General features: G+C 48.9%; 1 long non-coding RNA gene across 1 annotated transcript; it reads right to left on the reverse strand.

Moving 5' to 3' along the window:
- Positions 1,100–5,322, reverse strand: LOC110261619. The gene is made up of 2 exons (XR_002345983.1): positions 4,155–5,322; positions 1,100–3,985 (listed from the first exon to the last, which is right to left on the reverse strand). It is a non-coding gene; the product is annotated as an uncharacterized LOC110261619 (long non-coding RNA).

The following is a 7,264-nucleotide window of genomic DNA, read 5'->3' on the forward strand; positions in this document are numbered from 1 at the left end:
TTTATAAACATCCTAGCTGAGTTAGGAACTACATGTTATAGTGTGATATAATAAAAATGAAAATTGATCTTTGTCCTGGGTTCCTGGCCCAGAGTTCCTAATGCCCTGGGGATTTCCTGCTAGGAGTGTCTTTTGCTATTCATAACTGGCCCTTTTGAACACACAAAGTTTATGCTAATGAGGTAACTTGGGATGGGACACCTAGAAATGGCTTCAGGATGGGGTGCCATCCAAAAGGCCAAACGAGTGATTAAAGGGTGGGAATACCTCTGAGGTGGGGGGAGCTGGAGGTTGAGTTATAAAAACTCTGAACAGTGAGATTTGGAGAATTTCTGGGTTGGTGAACCATTCAAAGTGCTCTGTGGGTGGTTGCCCTGAAAGGGCTGGAGCTCCACCCCCCACACTTTGCCCCATGCAGCTCTTCCATTGGGCTCTTCTTGTGTTGTATCCTCTACAATGAACTGGTCCTTGTAAGTAGAGTACTTTCCTGAGTTCTGAGCCATTCCAGTGAATTAAGAACTTGAGGAAAGGAGTCGTGGAGACCCCCAAGTTGTAACTGGTCAGATGGAAGTAAGGGACATCTGGGGACTCCACTTGCAGCTGGCATCTAAAGTAGGAACAGTCTTAGAGTTCCCTGGTGGCTTAGTAGGTTAAGGATCTGGCGTTGTCACTGTTGTGGCTGGGATCGCTGCTGTGGCATGGTTTGACCCCTGGCCCGGGAGCTTCCACATGCCATGGGTGCAGCCAAAAAGAAAAAATAAAGTGAAGGCAGTCTTATGGGACTGAGTTCTTTAAATTGTGGGTCTGACGTTAACTCCAGATAGTGTCAGAATTGAATTGAGTTACTGGAAACCTAGCTGGTGATGGAGAATTGGACAATTGATAAGGAAAAACAACACATATTTGGTGTTGGAAAAAACACATATGGAGTCAGAAGAAAAACGTACTTATAGAAACGGTCATTCACGGGGCTCCCTGGTGGCTCTACAGGTTAAGGATCTGGTGTTGTCGCTGCAATCCCTGGGAATTCTGCATATCGTGAGGGTGCCCCCACCAAAAAAAAAAAAAGAAGAAAAAGAAATGGTCATTCACAAAGAAACATCATCAATCTGGTTTAAAGGAGGCAAGTTACAAAGCAGCTCATGCACTTCACAGTTTGCTTATGGCTGATGCAAGGTCTTTTTGGCTTTAGAGCGAAGCCTGTGAGAGAGATGTCCACAAAAGCAGAACTCTGCAGGAAAAACCAGGTCTGTCTTTTTTTTTTTTTTTTTGGTCTTTTTAGGGCTGCACCTGCAGCATATGGAGATTCCCAGGCTAGGGGTCACATCGGAGCTGTCGCTGCTGGCCTACACCACAACGACAGCAACTCTGGATCGAGCCGAGTCTGTGACCTACACCACAGTTCACGGCAACGCTGGATCCCCAACCCACTGAGCAAGGGCAGGGATCAAACCCATGTCCTCATGGATACTAGTCAGGTTCATTAACCACTGAGCCACGATGGGAACAACAGGTTTGTCCATCTTAATGGCAGCTGGGAGGCCCAGACAGAAGCTCTGGTATACGCAAGTCCCCAGTCCTCTGTCACCAGACTATAAGAGGAGGAATGCTGGGGCTTCATGGCCTAGAAGCTCACTGGAGGCATCCTTCTGGAAGAATGTGGAAAGAAGCAGGACCCTGGGTTCCAGGCTGGCTCTTCCATAGATGCCCTCCATGCCTTTGGGCAAGTGGCTCCCATCTCGGGCTTCGGTTTTCTCATCCAGAACACAAGAGGTACTGGATTTGGTGATGCTCAGGGCTATCCAGTCAGAAGAGTGGGATTTCAGGGCTCTGACTCAGGCAGGGTGGCCCAGAGGTTGCTGGAGGACGCAGTAAAAGAGCAGGCATGGGGGTTTATCACATTGAATAAGAGTGAGTGCTAAGTGAAGGAATTTTTAGAGTTCCCGTCGTGGCTCAGTGGTTAGCGGATCCAACTAGAACCATGGGGTTGCGGGTTCGATCCCTGGCCTTGCTCAGTGGGTTAAGGATCTGGTGTTGCGGTGAGCTGTGGTGTAGGTTGCAGATGCGGCTTGGATCCTGCATTGCTGTGGCTGTGGTGTAGACTGGTGGCTACAGCTCCGATTTGACCCCTAGCCTGGGAACATCCATATACCACGGTGGCGGCCCAAGAAATGGCAAAGAGACGAAAAAAAAAAAAAAAAAAAGGAATTTTTCAGCAAACAAATAGCCTCCAAATTACTCCTCCCTGCCCCTGAGCCAGCTGCCCTTAAGAAATCAAAGAAACAGAGCCTGGGTGCTGGCCCTTGTAAGTACACAGAGGCCATGTGATTATAAGGCTGTCTAGTCGAGCACCTTACCTTGGCGGTCCTGGCTTCTCCCTAGTGTGTCCTTTCCCAGGATGAGCAGCACAGCACCACCTACCCCATTTTCAAAATCCTGCTGGTCTGATGAACCATTAAGACCCCGGAAGGTCATTCAATACTCACATGACATAGAGCAAGGAAAGACAGCTGCTGTACTGGGTGGTGGAATCAGAATTCAAAACTATGCTGGCTGACTCGAAAGACAGATGGAAGCTAATAAGATTATGTTTAATAGGGAGAAACAAGAACCCCAAGATCAGATCCAAAAAGACCAACTAGGTCAGGGGTTGGCAAACTCCAGCCTGTGTGCCAAGTCCAGCGTGCAGTAGCTTTTATAAAATTAGGTTTGATTGGAATACGGCCACATTCATTTGTTCACATGCTTTCACGCTACAGCAGCAGAGTTGAGTAATTGCACCAGGATCCTATGCTCCACAAAGTCTGAAATATTTGCTAGCTGTCTGACCCCTGAACTAGACAAGGAAATCCCGATAGGGATATTTGAATTTGTAGCCTCTCAAACTAAAATGAGCAGGGGGAATGAATGAGCACATGATTATTCTGTCTGCATTTAATAGTGTTATCATGTGAAGATGAGGCATGTATTAGATAGGTCTCCTTTAGATGTCAGTGACCAAAGTAATATGAAGGTAGCTCAGCATGGGAGGACTGTATTGGAGGGATGCTGTCAGATGAGCCTGACTGGTCTGAGCTTTCAACTTGGCCCTAGGCCTCCATGGCAAGGAGGCTGGGCTGGGTCCAGTTGCCCCTTTCCCTGGTTTCAGGTGTGTATGAGCCTGTCAGCCATTGGACCAAGGGAGCCCCGGACAGAGGGAGCAGGAGAGCAGGGAGGGGCAGCATCAGGGAAAGCATCCTGGCATCCAAGTGAGACGGAGGGTCCACCAGAGCTCCAAACCCCACGTGGGATGTCACACATGGACCACACAGCTCCCTGGGATGCTGACTTGCTGAGTCCCTAACCCCTCCCCCTAGATTGGGCTGTCGCCTTCCTGTCCATCAGGGGTGTATAAATAGATTTTATCCTTCCCCCAAAATTGCTGATGTATTTAGCTGTTCCCAATCTCGTGCCAGGTTGAGAATGTGTTCCTGTCTCAGTAGTAGTGGGTTAGAGACTCAGAGCGGGATGGGAAGCTGCAGAGTAGAGAAAGTGTGCTGAGTCAGAAATGCACACAGGGTGCTGCATCTGCCAGGCCTTGGCTGGGGTTCCCAAGCTGCAGAGGGAGTGGCTTACAACCCAGGTTTAGAGCTCAGCCGAGGGCATCAGGGGATGGGGGAGACAGCGAGGGTGGCTGTAATCGTAGATCCTGGCTCTGTCACTGATGAGCAGGCTGATCCCCTGCAAAAAAAACCTCTCTGAGCCTCAATTTTGTCATCTGCAAAATGGGGAAGAACCATACCTCCCTCTTAGGAGGACCTTAAAAAAGATACCAAGTCCTTTGTTATACCAGTAGCAGAGCAAGGGCTGGCTTGAAGGCAGCACGGGGTGGGGATAAGAGCCCAGCTTCAGGGCCAGAGCACTTGAGTTCCGAGCCTAGCTGTCCCTTCCTGGCTGCTCGGCCATGGAGGATGTATTTAACTTCTCTGCTCTTCAGTTTCCTCACCTGTAAAATAGACATAGTCATAGTTAAATGTTTCGTGCAATTGTTATGAAGATTTAAATGTTAAATATTTGCAAAGCACTTAGAACCATGCGTGGCACATAATACACAAGGCTCTGCTAAATACTCAGTTGACATTCTTGTTCATCCTTATAAACCTATGCAACTTTACCTGCCAAAATTCCTTTTTTGCATCTGGTAAATAAATCCTCCTTGACATTGTCCTCGCTCCTTCCTCTTAAGGATGGCACTGTAAATCCTGTTTTCCTTCATATGGTACTAACTGCACAGTATCTTCTGACCTTCCTTTTTTCCAGCCTCTGGCTCCCTTTCTCCTCCGTAAGTCAGCAGAGACCCCTGTCCCCACACTCTCCTGTTTGCAGCGCAGGGCCCCGCTGGGCCTTCCTGAGTGTGTAGAAATCCAGACATCTGTCCAGCACACACTGTGACCGAGGGCCCTCCATTCATTCATTCCTCAAACACTAAGGGGTCATCTCTCATGTCTCAGGCATCTGGTTAGGCACTGGTGGCCTAGGATGAATAGCCAACGTCTCTGCCTTCCAGGAGGTCACAAACTGAGAGATGGGGAGACCAAAAATAAGAAAACAGATCATTAAAGTAGACTTTCATAGGTTAAATGATCAGGGGAAGGCCTGGGTCCTTTGGGAACACAAAGGAGGGGCCTAACCTAGGCTGGGGGGTTGAGACCGGTCTCCTAGAGGAGGTGACATCTCCTACAAAGGACACCTGCCCTGGCTCTGGACACCTATTGAGCACATCTGGATGCTGCGGGCCATCTGCGGCTGCTCTGGCCTTGCCAAGGGGGCTGACCCTGTCTTATCCTGCCCTCTCCACTGTCTGGCCTCTCTCACTTTCTCCTCCTTGCACACTGCCACACACCCCCGGGGCCTTTCACACACCATCCCCTCTTCCTGCAATATCCTCTGTCCCCACTTTGGCTGTAGTTAATGACTTCCTTCTTTTAGATCTTGGCTCATATGGGACTTCCTCCAGATAGCTTCCCCTGATCTCTCTGATTAGGTCAAATCCCCACCCCCCCACCCCATCACAGATGCTTGTAAAAGTTTGCACCCCTGTTCCGTAGCCCTGGCATACACATTATGTGACAAGTTAATTCACGTCTCTCCTACAGATCAAACACAAGTTTGAATGGATGGATGGATGGATGGATGGATGGAAAATAAGTAATCAAGGAATAAGACAGAACAATGTGTACAGGGTTTTTTTGTTTGGCCACACTGGTGGCATACGGAGGTTCCCAGGCTAGGGGTTGAATCAGAGCTGTAGCTGCTGGTTTACACCACAGCCACAGCAACATAGGATCCAAGCTGCACATGCAACCTACACCACAGCCCATGGCAACACCAGATACTTAACCCACTGAACAAGGTCAGGGATCAAACCTGCATCCTCCTGGATACTAGTCAGATTTCATTTCCACTGAGTGAAGATGGGAACTCCATAATGTGTATGCTAATCTTGAGAGCCTACGGAAATTACTGCTTCCTTTTAACATCATTTATAATAATCACTTATTTATCATAGCTATCCCTGATCACATCTAACAAATGCTGCAAAAGAGTTTGTTTGTTCATTCATTCATTCATTCACAGCTATTAATTAAGGCCCTGCTTTGGGTCAGGCATAGTTCTTGGCACTGGGATGAGAAGGCAGTGAAAGGGTTAGACATGCACCCTGCCCTCTACATCCTCCATTTGGGTGGAGAAGACAGAGAACAAAGAGACAAACAAATGCATAAGGAATGAAACAAGACTGGGGAAAGTTGACTGGTTATCACAGTTGCGCAGCTGCAGACCTTCACAGCTTGTCCTGTCCTTGAGGATATCACAGTGAGAAAGATGACATTGATTCAAGCAATATAGGAAACCTCCTTGGGAAAGTCTACCCAGTGGACTGGACTCAAGCCACCTGAACTCCCTAGCAGAGGCCGGCCGGGAGTTGTTGGTGCTAAATGCCTCAGGAGCAGCAGGCAGGCTGGGCTAGGAGAGGACAGAGCACCTGAGGCCCTGGCTGGTGGTGCATCAGTAATGGCTACTCTCTGGTGCCAGGTGTCCTTCTCACTGGCCCAAGAGCTGCTGTGGGCTGCTGACTCCTGCGGCCTGACATTCCCCTGCCTCAGCAGACAGGAGCGGGAAGGGAGGGTGGAGCTGGCCGGTCCCTTGTGACAGCGAGTGCTTGCAGCCCTCGAAACCGGAGGAATGGGCTGAGGTCAGCGCTGGCCTCTGTTCCCCGACCAGGGGTGAACTTAAGGCTTCAAATCTTTGCTGCCCTGAATGGGGGACTCCTTCTAGTGGGTGCGGGGTGACAGAATCAGGTTGGGGACTGCTCTGGGAAGAAGGGTGGTGGGGTTGAAGCTGGAGTGGAATGAGCCTCCTCTTCAGGCTCAGAGTTGGTGGAATGATGTGTGGTTCTCTGCCCTTTGGGACTCATGGTTACATCTGCCAATGCCCTCAGTCACTCAAAGGATGTTTATTGAGCTCCTACTATACACCAGACCCACTCTGTGTAAGTGCTTGGGGTGTGGCAGTGAGTGAGATGTAGTCCCCAGAATCCCCCCAGATCATTTGGGCAACATTTTCTTATTTCTAATACACTTGTCAGGATCTCAAGTGGTCCTCGATACTATCCTGGGAGTACCAAGAGGACATTATTGTTGTTCCCTTTCGATGGTTGGGCAAACAGACAGAGTGAGGTTAAGTAATTTGCCGAAGGGGATGCTAGATAGAACCAGCCACCAGGTCTTGTTTAGGCCCATCGCCCAACCCCCAACCAAGGGGATTCAGAGAAGTGATACTTTATATTGATTTTTTATGATTCGTACTGACTATTAGTGTCTGAAAGTAAAACTTGATAAATTAGGGAAGGTTTCATGGAACCCTTGACCTTGTTTTCCCCATTCAGTATTTCATTTTTAGCACCTTCTTCCTGAACAGAACCAAAGCCCTTGATAGGCAAGGGGATTCATCAGAGACCTATTTAAAGTTGTTGCTTTCACCACTCATATCACACCCTGGTGCCCATCTTGACCAGCCCTGCTTAGAAGGCCTCACAGGCTGGATGCAAATCCAGCTTGATTTGAAGTTGAAAGAGCTCCTGGGTGACATGTCAGCCTCTTAAGGGTCAGAGACACAGCTTATGCGTCTGTGCCTCCTCCCCGCACCAAAGAGCTCCCTGTTGCCCACGTAGGCATTGATAAATCCTAATTGATTAGTTGATTGGGAACAACAAATATGTGGTGGA

Source organism: Sus scrofa, chromosome 7 (genome assembly GCF_000003025.6).
Source record: "Sus scrofa isolate TJ Tabasco breed Duroc chromosome 7, Sscrofa11.1, whole genome shotgun sequence".
NCBI lineage: Eukaryota > Metazoa > Chordata > Mammalia > Artiodactyla > Suidae > Sus > Sus scrofa.